The sequence below is a fragment of the Staurois parvus genome, unplaced genomic scaffold (genome assembly GCF_062004578.1).
Source record: "Staurois parvus isolate SC_StPar_1 unplaced genomic scaffold, SC_StPar_1.0 ptg000445l, whole genome shotgun sequence".
NCBI classification, from domain to species: Eukaryota; Metazoa; Chordata; class Amphibia; order Anura; family Ranidae; genus Staurois; species Staurois parvus.
The window spans coordinates 7743958-7760147 of NW_028318241.1; the positions used below are offsets into that span (position 1 = coordinate 7743958).

The window sequence follows — 16190 nt, forward strand, 5'->3', positions numbered from 1 at the left end:
AGGAGGGACCGTGGGTCCACTGGGAGGACAAATGAGTGTACCTCCTCAGAGGGGGAAGTGCGCACTCCTGAAGCATGTACACATCACTCTGCTGTGTGGAAAGAAAGGTCAGCACAGTCTGCCTCCTAGACACGTCCTTTATGCTCCTCACATTAATGGAAAAGATAGATATCTCAGCCATCCTGGGAAAGAGATGAAGGGGTTAGTCGGCAGGGGCTGTGCTTACCTCCCCTGGGGAGGGGGGGCGACCTCTGTGACCTCTGCAGCCTGACAGGTGTCCTGGCCCAGACCAATCTGATTAAGGACCTCGTTGAGGACCTCATTGAAGTCGGTGGAGAGATCTGGTTCCGACTGGGTCAGAGCCATCTCTTCCTCCACCTCTTCTTCCTCCAGCGTGTCGAGGTCCTCCCCCACGGGGTCGGGGCCTGCGGCATTCTGGAGGACGGCAGGCCGCTTGGTGGCAGAGGAGGTGTCCCGCATTTGGGGAAATCGCAGGGGTCAGCACAGCCGGAGTGCAATGGTTGAGCCTCGCCCTGGGAGAACCACCTTCGTGATCATGGTATCTCCCCTGCCAGGTAAGTATGAGTTGGAAGGGACCGGCTAGTGCTCCCCGGTTGGGGCCACGCTTTGTCCACGTTATGGGAGCTTTCTGGGTATCTGTCAGAGCTAGGCCACAGAGCAATGCACATCTGTGTAAAGAGTGGAGCAGGAGTGTTGTAGTTTTTTTTTTTTCTTCTCTTCTTCTCCCCCCCAATGTCTGGAGAGACGCAAAGGAGTTGCGAAATAGTCCCAGTGTAAACTGCGTCAGCGCCTGTATTTGCATAGGAGGCGGCCCTTAAGCATCCAGCAGCAGCGCAAGCTTCCTGCCACGAAAGGAAGCATAGGAATATGGCGCAGCGGGAGGGGGCTGTTCCTACAGAGTTGGCGATTGTCCTGTAGCAGAAATGGGGAGTAAAGTCATGCACGGAAGAAGCCATTTGGCAAGGGATGCAATGCAGGTGCAAAGAGACTAGAGAGAAGGGAGCAGGAGCTGAAAGAGCAGCCCACCCGGTGTGTCGTCAGACAAAGCTTTTAGCTGAACTATCATTGACCAGAAAGAATCAGGGGAGAGCGCGAACGCAGTCCCCCACTACCACAAATTATGCAGTCGAGTTTCCCGCATTTGGGGAAATCGCAGGGGTCAGCACAGCCGGAGTGCAATGGTTGAGCATCGCCCTGGGAGAACCACCTTTTTTTTTTTAAGTCCGCAAACGTGCAGCTATAACGAAAAAACCCGTAAGTGTTCACAAAAAAGTGCAAGTGCAAAACACCACACAAAAAGTGCACTTAAGGGTGTGCTTTTGTCCTACCCCCGAAGGGGTTGAACCGTTACCCTGATCCCCCGGGGCACGAAGCTCCTGACAGGGACAAGGTTCCCATTTGGTCCTCCTGGCCAAAAGGCCTGGTGGACCACCGTTCCTTATGTCCAGCCGAAGCCGGACATCCAGTACTAGGTCAGGGGGTTCTCCCGAAGAGAAAACCCCCTAGGGACAGGGGAGGAAGGAACCGTATGGCCACACATCCTCCCCCTAGACGTCAGGGTAGGCCCGAGGACCCACACCCTCCATCCTGTGAGAAAAACACACACAAAAGTAAAAGGTGACAAACGTGGGGTGAGGAAAAATAAATAAATAAATAATTAAATAAATCTATAAAAATAATAAAAAGTGTCGTGCCCAAATTGTGCACTGACCAGACCCTGAGGCCTGTAGCAAAAAAATTGCCCAGAACTTGACCAAAAGGCCCGGTCCTAGAGGCGCAGTGCAAAAAGTGTTAAACTCGGTGACCATGTGCTCATTCACAGCATGGGGTCCCACACCCAAGTGTTACTCAGAGCACCCCTGAGGCGACTACTCAGGGGGCACCTAGTTTGCGGACTCTCTGCCTTCCCAGCCCCAGGCCAGACCAAGGTAGACCGTCCAAATCAGGAGGCAACTGGGTCCTTCAGACGTTCCAAAGGAGAATTACTCCCGAGGCCCCAGAACGAATCATGGCGCTCCCCGGTTTCTGTCCTCCCCGTAATAGCCATCCAGACCCCCATCATTCCAGTGAGGGTACTGTACAACAACCATCCCCGTAAACTAGAATGGTCGGTAGCACCCCCACTGGACACTGATAAGAACAGATACTACACTTGATCTTAGCCAAAAGGCCGCCCTGGGAGAACCACCTTCGTGATCATGGTATCTCCCCTGCCAGGTAAGTATGAGTTGGAAGGGACCGGCTAGTGCTCCCCGGTTGGGGCCACGCTTTGTCCACGTTATGGGAGCTTTCTGGGTATCTGTCAGAGCTAGGCCACAGAGCAATGCACATCTGTGTAAAGAGTGGAGCAGGAGTGTTGTAGTTTTTTTTTTTTTTTTCTTCTCTTCTTCTCCCCCACAATGTCTGGAGAGACGCAAAGGAGTTGCGAAATAGTCCCAGTGTAAACTGCGTCAGCGCCTGTATTTGCATAGGAGGCGGTGTAGTGGATTGTGATAGACAGTCCACGTTTTATTAGATGATCAGTAAAATGACAATTTTATAGCCTTGCTACTGTCTGTTTCTTGCCCTTTAAATTCCTTACTCTCTTAAGTAAACAATCAGATATAGGTTGACAGAACAATGATGATAATTAAGATGGCGCCTTCATCCGGAGTCTCGCCCTTGGTGACTCATTAGGAGAAAAGTATCTTTTAATGTAAACAACCCCCATAAAAGGGAATGAGTCTCTTTGGGGACAATGATTGGAAGATATCAACACGGATGGACGAACACGCAGAAACCCAGTGGACTTTTCACCCAATCAATGTATATGCTTTGCCTGCATCATATGCCCTATAAATGATACTGTTAGTTCCTCAATAAAACAGAATTTTAGGAAGTTGGCAAACTGCGAAGTGTCAGTGTCTTACTTCCACGTGCACGTATTCTCATATTAATTTGGCTCACTGGTAGATCACGGTAAATGGTCTGTAAGTGACCGAGTCCAAGACATTTGGCGCCCAACGTGGGGCCCGGGTTCTGAACACGGGATCAGCCCGACCCAGAGTGGATGAGGGGGACCGTGTGGAGCATTCCAGACGCGGAGACTGATCACCTCCAAAAGCGGTAAGTGAATTTTTATGTCTAATAATTCCTTACCTGCGTAGTCTGGAATTGCCCAGCGGGACTACTCACCCGTCTGGCTGTCCGTTGATCAGCAAAGTGACAGGTATACTTGCCCGGGGCTCCTTTGAACCCACCTGTCAGTGTAACGTCATCTACCAGTGTGATATGTCTTGTCTTTTGTGTTGTCTGTGTGTACCAGTGTGATTGGTTGGGTTGTTGTTGATGCGCCTGTGAGGGAGGGGAGAATTACGGCAAAATATTCCTCGTCAGGAGTGGACAGGATACACTCTGATTTGAGAGAGGGTGCCGGGCACTCGCAGTCGTAGTGATGGTGACTGTCGAGGGGAAACTCGTAGTCGCAGTAATGGCGACACGGGGGAAAAAACCACAGCCAGGGATTGGCTTGTGGGGGAAAAAGAAAACTAAAAAAAAAAAAAAAAAACATTTTACCTCCACCGCTTCCAGGACCCCCACGCACAGGTCCTACCCAAGAACATCTAAACCTTCTCCAATAGGACAGGGGCAAACCTGTGTCCACTCCCCTTATGACAGTTTCTTCTCACGGATATTGTGCTAGTGGGCCCCTAGCAAAGGTCACTGTCCCCATCGAGGGACATCCTACACAATTCTTAGTGGACACAGGTGCAGCCAGAAGCGTTTTGCGGAGAGAAGATTTACCCAATGAAACATACCTCTCAAACATTGATGTTTCCTGCGTTGGAGTAGAAGGCTGCCCACAACGCAGTTGGCTTACAAAACCTCTACATATCGGCACCTTACCCAATCTTCTGTCTCGTTTTGTGGTGTCAAATACTTGCCCGTTGAATCTGCTGGGAGCTGATGTCTTGTCCAGGTTGCAAGCAACTATATCCTACCAACCAGATGGCACCATTCAGCTCTCCACCCCCTTGGGTGAGAGTGAAGTCATGCACGGAAGAAGCCATTTGGCAAGGGATGCAATGCAGGTGCAAAGAGACTAGAGAGAAGGGAGCAGGAGCTGAAAGAGCAGCCCACCCGGTGTGTCGTCAGACAAAGCTTTTAGCTGAACTATCATTGACCAGAAAGAATCAGGGGAGAGCGCGAACACAGTCCCCCACTACCACAAATTATGCAGTCGAGTTTCCCGCATTTGGGGAAATCGCAGGGGTCAGCACAGCCGGAGTGCAATGGTTGAGCCTCGCCCTGGGAGAACCACCTTCGTGATCATGGTATCTCCCCTGCCAGGTAAGTATGAGTTGGAAGGGACCGGCTAGTGCTCCCCGGTTGGGGCCACGCTTTGTCCACGTTATGGGAGCTTTCTGGGTATCTGTCAGAGCTAGGCCACAGAGCAATGCACATCTGTGTAAAGAGTGGAGCAGGAGTGTTGTAGTTTTTTTTTTTTTTTTTTTTTCTTCTCTTCTTCTCCCCCCCAATGTCTGGAGAGACGCAAAGGAGTTGCGAAATAGTCCCAGTGTAAACTGCGTCAGCGCATGTATTTGCATAGGAGGCGGCCCTTAAGCATCCAGCAGCAGCGCAAGCTTCCTGCCACGAAAGGAAGCATAGGAATATGGCGCAGCGGGAGGGGGCTGTTCCTACAGAGTTGGCGATTGTCCTGTAGCAGAAATGGGGAGTGAAGTCATGCACGGAAGAAGCCATTTGGCAAGGGATGCAATGCAGGTGCAAAGAGGCTAGAGAGAAGGGAGCAGGAGCTGAAAGAGCAGCCCACCCGGTGTGTCGTCAGACAAAGCTTTTAGCTGAACTATCATTGACCAGAAAGAATCAGGGGAGAGCGCGAACGCAGTCCCCCACTACCACAAATTATGCAGTCGAGTTTCCCGCATTTGGGGAAATCGCAGGGGTCAGCACAGCCGGAGTGCAATGGTTGAGCCTCGCCCTGGGAGAACCACCTTCGTGATCATGGTATCTCCCCTGCCAGGTAAGTATGAGTTGGAAGGGACCGGCTAGTGCTCCCCGGTTGGGGCCACGCTTTGTCCACGTTAGGGGAGCTTTCTGGGTATCTGTCAGAGCTAGGCCACAGAGCAATGCACATCTGTGTAAAGAGTGGAGCAGGAGTGTTGTAGTTTTTTTTTTTTTTTTTTTTTTTCTTCTCTTCTTCTCCCCCACAATGTCTGGAGAGACGCAAAGGAGTTGCGAAATAGTCCCAGTGTAAACTGCGTCAGCGCCTGTATTTGCATAGGAGGCGGTGTAGTGGATTGTGATAGACAGTCCACGTTTTATTAGATGATCAGTAAAATGACAATTTTATAGCCTTGCTACTGTCTGTTTCTTGCCCTTTAAATTCCTTACTCTCTTAAGTAAACAATCAGATATAGGTTGACAGAACAATGATGATAATTAAGATGGCGCCTTCATCCGGAGTCTCGCCCTTGGTGACTCATTAGGAGAAAAGTATCTTTTAATGTAAACAACCCCCATAAAAGGGAATGAGTCTCTTTGGGGACAATGATTGGAAAAAATTGACTTTCCACAAAGCTTCTTTGAATGAATTAATCATTTTCCATAGGATTACAAATTTATCCCTTGGTATTGTTTCCACCTTTCCATAAAGAACCAACTCATAATCTACATCCTTAATTCCCGACACCCGTTCTAGAAGCGGTTTTACCACCCTCCAGAGCTCTTTGGCATAAAAGCAATCCCACAGAAGGTGCTTTACTGTCTCATTGGATCCACAGGAGGACCTTGGGCACTCAGCTAATGGTACCACACGTCTTTTGTGCTGAAAAACTCTGGTAGGCAGACACTCATGAACACAGGCCCATGCTAAATCCTTTTGGCTATTAAAGAGCTGTTTAGAGCTAACTTTTGACCAAATAGATTTGGCCTCATCTTCTGGGATTTGAGTGATAGGGACCAAGGTCTCTGCAGCACTAAAATACAGTTTCAGCTTTAACTTGTTAGAGAGATCTCCCAGTGTTTTACCTTGCAAGTTGAAGTCAGAGATGATGGTTGACAAAAGGCTATAAAACCATGGAGGGTGAAAGCAGAATGGGCTCTTCAGCGATAAGTCGTACCAACCATGCTTCTTAAACGTAAACCCTACTGCGTACTTTAGAAAAAAAGACCAAAAAGCATCCGTATTGTAGGCTTGAAGACATAGAACCAAGTATTTTGTTTGCAAAAAGCGCTTTATATTCGGCATACCTTTCCCACCTTTCTCTGGGGGTTTCATCATGTATATTCTTTTTAACCTCTCCATCTTTGAGCCCCAGACAAATAAAAAACACGTTCGGACAACTTGAGTCAAATGCAAATCTGTTGGAGGGAACGTGAGAGCTATGTACAGTAAAATAGGCAACAGAACCATTTTAATCAATAAAATCTTCCCTTCAATAGTCAACTGTCGCATTGTCCAGCCTATAACCTTCCTGTTTATCCTTTCCGTGACCACATTCCAGGACTCTTCTCCATCATTCTTAGAAGTAAAAATAGTGCCCAAGATTTTGATCGATTCCTTCTTTTGAAGTTGGCAATCTAAAGAGGGCTCCCAATTCCCCACTTCCATCATACTGCTTTTATTTACATTTAATTTAAATCCCGAAGCGCCACAAAAATATTCTGTTCTTCTAATTGCTCTTTTAACAGATGCGGGGTCAGTGCACAATATTGCAATATCATCCATGTATCCAGTTACTTTTACCTGCAGCCCTCCACTACCTGGCACATGGACTCCTCTGATCACCTTATCTTTCCTGATGGAGCATAAAAGTGGCTCAATGGCACAGACAAATAGTAATGGTGATAAAGGGCATCCCTGCTTGACACCACACTTCAAGCTAAACCCATCTGTCATGAAACCATTGACTAGAACCTGACTGGTACATTTGTTGTATAATGACTTTAAAGAGGACAGGAAGCCAGCTGGAATACCCATTTTGCGCAGAACATTAAATAAATACTCATGTGATATGCGGTCAAACGCTTTTTCAAAATCTAAAGACAGAATTGCCAGGCGTTGCTTACGGTCTTCAGTGTACCAAATAGAATCCCTAATAAGGTTGGTAATGTGGTGAATTCTACGCCCCGGGATACCGCACACCTGGTTACTATGGATCACTCTGTCTATCACTCTTTTCAGCCTGTTTGCTAAGACTTTGGAAAAGATTTTATAATCCAGGTTTAGGAGTGTTATAGGCCTCCAGTTCTTTAATTGGGCTTTATCTCCCTCCTTTGGAAGCAGAGTAATGATTCCTCTCCTCCAAGAACGGGGCAGCTCCATGCACAGAAAACATTTACTAAAGAGGTGTAACAAATCACTTTTCAAAATATCCCAAAACCGCAGGTAAAATTCAATAGGTAACCCATCCAAGCCAGGTACTTTCCCTTTTTGAAAACTTTGGATGGTTCTTAAAAGCTCATCTTCAGTTAAACTCTCAGTTAGGGCCTCTGCATCATCTTGGTTCAAAACCATAGTTATATCCTTGAGTGTGTCATTCATGAAATCAGCATCAATATTTTTAGTGTCATACAGGGATTGATAGAAGGAAAAAACTTTTCCCATGATGCCACTCCTGGATTTCTTCCCTTCTATTTCTGTTATTATTTCCTTTGACATGTGGATTTTCCTAAAGAAGTATCTAGTACATTTTTCATTCTCCTCTACATGCTGTACACGACTTTTAAAAATGACCTCCTTTGCTTTTTCCTCCAGATCTTTTTTAATCTTCTCTTTAGCTGCAGCTATGTAATCAGCTACATCGCAACCAATTGCTTTAAGTTTATACAGAGTTTGTAGCTGTGTATTTAAATGATCAAAAAAATCCCTTTTTGCTTTAGCTCTTTGAACCCCTAATTTTATGAAAAAACGTTTAATTCTCTCTTTTACTATATCCCACCATGTCAGAATATCCAAAGTGTGCAACCTTTCTGTCTGCCATTCCTTAAAAACCTTCCTGAAATCTTCATACACTTTCTCACCTTCTAGCAAGGAGCTATTCAGCTTCCAAAAGCCCCTTCCCACTTTTTGCTCAGCTGGGCTTGAAACTTTGAAAATCACCACCTTGTGGTCTGAAATCACATTTTCTTTGTGTGTGCAGGACAATGGCAATAAATACTTAGCAGCGAAAATATAATCAATTCTTGACCCAGCATCTTTACCTTTCCATGTAACCCTCTCAGTTAAAGATGTGTTTTTATTGAGGGTCGTAAAGACATCTTTAAACTTTAAATCTGTTAGAATGGTTTTTAGAAGGTTGGCTGATCTCTCAGTAATCCTACCACCTGAGCCGTATCTGTCTGTGGGATTTAAAGCACAGTTAAAATCACCTGCTACAATCATTGGTTTAGTATTTGCCATAAGGACATTCAAAGTTTCAAACATCTCAATACGATCTTTTGGGTGTGGCGATGCATACACATTTAAAAGATTCCACTTGATCCCATCAATAATAGCAGTAACAAACAAAACTCTCCCTGGCACAATTTCTTGGACATGCTGAATCTTGGCTGGCCCTTTAAAAAGAATAGCAACTCCTGCATTCCTATTCACATTGCAGCCTGACCACACAGAAGGGCCATGAGTCCAGTCCTTTGCAAAGGTTTCATAATTGCTCCTGTGTGGTATAGCACATTCTTGCAGGAAAAACACACTTACATTAAAGGCCGCCAAAAAGTTAAACACAGTCCTTCTTCTTAGCTGGCTCTTTATGCAGTGCACATTAAAGGATAAACCGTTCAAAACAGCCATGGTGAAATAAAGAAAAAGTTCTTAAAGGGGACTTACTGCAAATCCATACTGTTCTCAGAGGGATCCATTCCCATCACCTCAGTCAGTTGGTGGACCAGATCAATGCTCAAGAAATTCTGCCCAGGAGATGCCAGACCGACTGGGCTAGTAACAGTCTCATTTCCAAATAATAGATCGCTCGGCATATTATCCACTGGAGAAAGACTGGACTCCATATTCTCTAAATCATTGCCGGCAGGGAACTTTACAACCTCCGCCCATGACCTCCCTTCAGCCTTTGTTTGTACTCCAACAACACTCGCTGAGCCCATCCGTGGTTTCTTGGCCTTTGATTCTGCAGCATGATCCGGATGATCACCAACAGTAGACTCACTCTTTTCCAGTAACTGCTCTCCTTCTCTGGATCTTCCATGTAGCTTTACAATCACATTTGAACACTGCTCCTCTTCCCGTGCTCCCTCCGATGTTGTAGCCTCCATCTCCTCCAAAACAGCCGCTACCTCCTCTTGCATTGGGTCAGGGTGTGGAGCTGAACTTTCTGTTTTGGCAGGTTCTCTTGCTTTAATAGTGCCAGAAGTCAGATCACATGTAACATTCCCCAAATCGCCAGCAGTGGGTGCTGGACCAGCACTTTCCTCAATTTTAGCAGATGGCTCCCCCTGAGAATCAGCTGCTTTTCCCGATTTGTCAGGGTTGTTGCGGTGCGGGCAGTTTGAATAGACATGGCCCGGACGAAGACAAAAATTACAACGCTTTTCTTTGGGACATATCACAGTCTCATGCTCAAAGGAGTCACAATTCCTGCACCTGTGACTCTCCTTGCATAACTCAGTTGAATGGCCATACACATGGCATATGCGGCAAAAACTGGCCATTCCATCAAAAAATAAGTCCCCGTTATATTTTCCAATGCTAAAGCGTGCTGGAGGAAAAATGCCTTTTTTAAACGAAACAAGGTATTTCCTTTTCCCAGTCCATAACCCAAACTGGTTGGTAATTTTGTGTAAAAATTTTACCTTCTCGCAAAATATGGACAGCCAGCTGGTAATGTCCTCCTGAGGTATATTTGGGTTGTACATTTTCACCACAAGCGATCGCAAATCCTCTTCCTCATAATGTGGGGTGACTTTTACACAGTCCAATAACTGGTGGTTTTGATACTCCTGCAGTTTCCTGACAAACTCCGAGCAGGTCCTCTTATTTACAAAAGTGATATCATAAACTCCTCTGATGTGGTAATCCTGTAGAGCAAGAATCTTGTCCGGCGTCAACTGGAACAAACCAAAGAGCAAATCTTTGACAATGTACTCCAAGCCTTTTTCTTGTCTCTTCTCTGTTTCAAACTCCATTCTGACAGAATTATTAACCCGCACATAAGCCGGAATTTTCACGTTTCTGGCCGCCGCCATAGCAGAGCTTCACCTTTCACTATCAGCAGAACTGAAGATCACAGGAAAACTCAGCAACCAGCCCACACTACAAAGAGCAGAGCTAGCGATACACTACAAGCAGTGAGAACCACCTTTTTTTTTTTTTTTTTTTTTTTTCCGCAAACGTGCAGCTATAACGAAAAAACCCGTAAGTGTTCACAAAAAAGTGCAAGTGCAAAACACCACACAAAAAGTGCACTTAAGGGTGTGCTTTTGTCCTACCCCCGAAGGGGTTGAACCGTTACCCTGATCCCCCGGGGCACGAAGCTCCTGACAGGGACAAGGTTCCCATTTGGTCCTCCTGGCCAAAAGGCCTGGTGGACCACCGTTCCTTATGTCCAGCCAAAGCCGGACATCCAGTACTAGGTCAGGGGGTTCTCCCGAAGAGAAAACCCCCTAGGGACAGGGGAGGAAGGAACCGTATGGCCACACATCCTCCCCTAGACGTCAGGGTAGGCCCGAGGACCCACACCCTCCATCCTGTGAGAAAAACACACACAAAAGTAAAAGGTGACAAACGTGGGGTGAGGAAAAATAAATAAATAAATAATTAAATAAATCTATAAAAATAATAAAAAGTGTCGTGCCCAAATTGTGCACTGACCAGACCCTGAGGCCTGTAGCAAAAAAATTGCCCAGAACTTGACCAAAAGGCCCGGTCCTAGAGGCGCAGTGCAAAAAGTGTTAAACTCGGTGACCATGTGCTCATTCACAACATGGGGTCCCACACCCAAGTGTTACTCAGAGCACCCCTGAGGCGACTACTCAGGGGGCACCTAGTTTGCGGACTCTCTGCCTTCCCAGCCCCAGGCCAGACCAAGGTAGACCGTCCAAATCAGGAGGCAACTGGGTCCTTCAGACGTTCCAAAGGAGAATTACTCCCGAGGCCCCAGAACGAATCATGGCGCTCCCCGGTTTCTGTCCTCCCCGTAATAGCCATCCAGACCCCCATCATTCCAGTGAGGGTACTGTACAACAACCATCCCCGTAAACTAGAATGGTCGGTAGCACCCCCACTGGACACTGATAAGAACAGATTTTTTTTTTTTTTTTTTTTTCTTTTATTTAAAAGTTCATAAAAGCAACACATGTTACAATCACAGCATTAGAAACAAAAGGTGTTTCAAAAAGGTACAGAACATTTCCAACAATTCAATTTTTACAAAATAAACAGCATCGAATACACATTAACATATGCCCTCCCACCCCTTCATTAGCATTTGACATCACACCCACCCCCAAAATATTTACATATGCAAATACAAAGAAAAGGACATCAAAACTCCCCAGCAACCCCTTTATTAGCATATCCCCACCCCCACCAAAATCCACAAGTGGAAATACAGAAAAGCCACAAACATGACAATAATATCCCCCTTCCCGCCATCGTTCTATCTACAAGAGAAGAACAAAATGTTAGCACATCAAGATATTGAAGACATCATTTGCATCATTTCTAGATCCGTTAGGAGTTCACTCATTAAAGAAGCATTACAAATACTTCTCATGTCACAGCCCACTGTTTCCATTGGGATAACCGCCATACAGCATTGGCCTTGTAATGCCCCATACGTCTGCAGTCCCAATACGCATAGAAGTAGAGCCTTCCACGAACCATGGCCACACATTCTCTCACTTCCACAACTTCCTTCCTAAAAACCAAAATATTCCTTACATCCCACACACTCTCCTTCACACAGTTCACTAACAACCACAACACTCTAGCTTCCTCCCTCGCCAACTTGCATGTACCAAACACCACCATCTCGTACGTCAGTTTTTTTAACCCCGTCAAACCTTCCACCATCCTCCACAAGCTTTTCCACACCTCTCTTACAAAACCACATTCCCACAACAGATGATACACATTTTCATTCATCCCACACCCCACTCTCGGACACACCTCGCTATCAACCATCCTCCTTCTTCTCTGAAAAACCCTCGTCGGCAGGCACCCGTGCACCACCATCCACGCCACATCCTTCTGCCGATTCACCAAATCTCTGCTACCCACTCTCTTCCAAACATTCTCGCACTCTACTTCACTCAAACCCCCGATCAACTCCATGTCCTCCCTACTATCCATAAGCCCCATCACTTTCTTACCTTCACACCACACTTCCTTACTTATTCCCTCCAACCCATACTTCCTCAAGCCCCTCTCGATCCTACCGTAAAACCAAGGACCGTTAAAGCACACAGGCTTTCGCAAATCGCACTCACCCAATTTACACCTTCTCAGCACACTTCCCCCTACATACCGCAGCATACTTCCAGCCACACTCTCCCTTTTAGCCATTTTCACACACCATCCAATATATTTCATCACCAGAAACCTCTCAACATTCACCATCCCCTTACCTCCATTCAATACCATCTTCACCACCTTCTCTCTTTTCAATTTTTCCATTTTGGACGACCAAAAAAAGGTAAAACAGGTTTTAATAATCTTCTTCAGCACCCTATCTGGTGCTGGAAACACTAAATACAAAAACAACAGGATAGGCATAATCACAGACTTTATTATTAGCACCTTCCCCTCCAGGGACAATGTCCTCAGGGACCAAAAGGACACCTTCCTCTGCACCCTCACTCGCACATCTTCCCAACTCTCCAATCCAAACAAGTCATTACTAAATTTCACACCCAACACCCTCACTCCACCTGCACACTCCTTCCACCCCCACTGCCTCCCATCCCTCCATTCTCCAAAAAACTTACACACGCTTTTCCCTTCATTAACACTAAACCCACTAGCCATACAAAACACATTCAGCAATAGTTTCACCCTCCTCAAACCTTCCCCACTCTTACAGATCACCGTAACATCATCCATATATCCAATCACACTAAGAAACTTTCCCCCACTCCCAGGCACTTCTATCCCCCTCACCAATTTATCCCCCCCCAACATTCTCAGCAGAGGCTCTATCGCACATACAAACAAAACCGGAGACAATGGACACCCTTGTCTCACGCCTGTCTTAATATTTACTTCCCCAGTCAACCATCCATTCACCAAAACCCTCCCCCGCATCCCGGCATACACACACTTAATCCATCCAATCATCCTGTCAGGCACCCCCATCTCTTTCAAAACTCTAAACATATACACATGCACCACACGATCATAAGCTTTCTCAAAGTCTACTGTCAAAACCGCCATCTTCTGCTTCCTCTCCTTACACCACCACAGCCCATCCCTTAAACAAACCAAACTCTCAGTTATACTCCTCCCAGGAACCGCACATACCTGTTCCTCACCCACCAATCCATCCACCACCTGCCTTAGTCTATCAGCCATCATCTTAGTGATAATTTTATAGTCTGTATTTAAAAGCGAAATTGGCCTCCAGTTCTTTAAATCACATTTGTCCCCCATTGAACTTGCCAACTTTCCATCTTCCAGTACCTTCTTACAGACCTCAAAAACATCCTTACCAATCGCATCCCAAAAAGCAACATAAAAATCCACCGGTAGCCCATCACTCCCCGGTGATTTACCTTTTTTTAAACTCCTCACACACCTCTCAACTTCTTCCATGCTCACATCCTCCTCTAAACATTCCCTCTCTTCCACCCCCAACCGTGTCTTAATTTCATCCAGCACCTCCCTCTCAACCCTCTCATCCCTCCCCCCTCCAACATACAATCCAGTATAAAAGTCTTCCACCACTTTTCTCACACTCTCATTCCCACTCACCATGTTCCCATCCTTGTCCAGCACATTTTTCAAGTCCATTCTTCCATCAAACACCTTTTTGAAGAAAAAACTCGAACAAGTCTCATCTTTCTCATGAACCACCATCCTTGCCTGTATTAACAAATTCTTCCCTCTCTTCTGCATGCATTCGTTCACTTTTGCTCTAGCTTCTACCAACACGTTCTCCACCTCCTCCCCCAAATTTCTCAACTCTTCCAAATATTCCAGTCTCTTCTGCCATCCTTCATACATTTCTCTCTCTCTCCTTGCTCTCTCACACCCTTTCCTAATAAAAAACACTTTCGTACAGCCTTTCACCCACTCCCACCATTCAACCACATTCTCAAAGTCACCCACCCTCCTTTTCAATTTCTCAAAAGTACACACATACTCCTTCCTCACCTCCTCATCTTCCAACAAACTCACATTCAATTTCCACACCCCTCTCCCAAACACACTCCCACCAACAATACTCACCATACATCCAATCCATCCATGGTCCGTGAAAGGCTCCCTTCTGACTGAGAAATCCTCCACCTTCAGATTCCTAGAAGCAAAGATAAAATCAATTCGAGATTCCACATTCCCATTACCACTGTAAAACGTAGAGCCACCTTCCCTTCCCACATCCACCAATTTAAACAATTCCACCATATCCCTTAATGCTTTCCCGGACTTGTCCACCCCCCCCCACCCCCTCCACCACCCCTCCCACTCCTATCCCCATCCCTAGTGATACAGTTAAAATCCCCCATCAAAAACGTAGGTTCCCTTCCCCCAACATACAATTTTAACTTTTCAAGCAAGGTAACTCTTTCTTGCCTATTGGTAGATAAATAAACGCAAAATAATTTAAAAACCACCCCACCCTCCTCAAAATAAACCAACACCGCCCTTCCCCTTTCAATGTGCACCACCCTAGTAACCTTAAATCTATTCCCCTTAAACAGCACAGCAACCCCCCGATTCCTTTCCCCACATAAAGACCATACAGCCTGACCTTTCTCCCATTTGGCAGTCATTGGTTCCTCCTCCAGGTTACAGTCCTGGACACATAGAATATCCCATGTGCTAGCGTCAAACAGCTTAAAAATTGCTGCCCTTCTCCATGCGGATCTCAGGCTGCGAACATTTAAAGAAGCTACACCAAACTTCATAAGAAAAACTCAAAAAAGGAGGGGGTGAAACAAACCATAAAACAAGGTGCTAAGTCACACCACCCTTCTTCCCCCTCCCCCGGGACCGCCCTCTTGAGGCCTTTTTGGCTTTAGGGGAAACCTCCCTTCCAACTCCCTTCATTCTACCCCCAGACATTCTTGGTTGGCCCCCCTGGTATCCCATAACAGCCTGAAGATCCTCCACTCGGCCAGAGCTAGCAAAAGACTTTATAGAGCTGTCCGATTCCTCAACTGAGTCAACAAGAGAGGCTGTGCTCTCAGATTCCTCAATGCTACCAGTAGGAGAGAGGGCCTCAGGGCTTCCCATTTTCCGCTTCAGGGAGCCCAAAGTTTGGTCCATAGCCTCCACCTCCACCTCCACCTCCACCTCCACCTCCACCTCCTCCTCCTCCTCCTCCTCCTCCTCCTCCTCCTCCTCCTCCTCCTCCTCCTCCTCCTCCTCCTCAAGCATACTGCTAGGACCAGCACCTGCTTCTACAGTATCCTCCTTCAAGCACTCCCCCTCAGCCAGCATGGTCTCGGGAACACCTCCACTTGAGGAGACCCTACTCACCCCAGCCTCATCAGGGACCACTTCGGGGTCTATAGACTCTGGCACCTCTTCCACCATAGCAGCAAGGGCCTGCCCTAAGGCCTCCAGGGGGTCGCTACTGACGCCCCTGCTCCCCGCCACCTCTGCATAGGAGGCCGGTTTTTCCCGAGGAACAACATTTGCATCTGCTCCGCCCCCTCGGGAGCTATTTTGACCCAGCTCCACATTTGCCGCACCCTGCCGGTGCACTGAGGGACACTGCCTCGCCAAGTGATCCGACTCCCCACAAATGTGGCATTTCCGCCCCTCTGGACAGTCTGCAGTCGTGTGAGTGTGCATGTAGCAGTTCCGACACACCGTTCCCACCTCACATCGCTCCTTAGTATGGCCAAATCGATAACAAAACCTGCAGAACACCGGCTGTCCAGGATACCAAAGGTAGCCTCTGTTAGATCCTATCGAGAAAGTCTGGGGAGGATGCAAAGTCCCGCCAATACCACCAACATCTGGCTTAAATCTCACCCAAAATTTCCTA

General features: G+C 46.8%; 3 non-coding genes and 1 pseudogene across 3 annotated transcripts; all 4 read right to left on the minus strand.

Moving 5' to 3' along the window:
* Nucleotides 1-457: 457 nt before the first annotated feature.
* On the minus strand, nt 458-583 carry LOC149453700 (U1 spliceosomal RNA; annotated as a pseudogene).
* A 518-nt stretch (nt 584-1101) lies between these two features.
* On the minus strand, nt 1102-1262 carry LOC149453701 (U1 spliceosomal RNA). Its single transcript, XR_016314628.1, has one exon. It is a non-coding gene; the product is annotated as a U1 spliceosomal RNA (small nuclear RNA).
* Nucleotides 1263-4194: 2932 nt separating this feature from the next.
* LOC149453702 (U1 spliceosomal RNA) lies at nt 4195-4358 on the minus strand. Its single transcript, XR_016314556.1, has one exon. It is a non-coding gene; the product is annotated as a U1 spliceosomal RNA (small nuclear RNA).
* Nucleotides 4359-4885: 527 nt separating this feature from the next.
* Nucleotides 4886-5049, minus strand: LOC149453703 (U1 spliceosomal RNA). The gene has a single exon (XR_016314641.1). It is a non-coding gene; the product is annotated as a U1 spliceosomal RNA (small nuclear RNA).
* Nucleotides 5050-16190: the final 11141 nt, after the last annotated feature.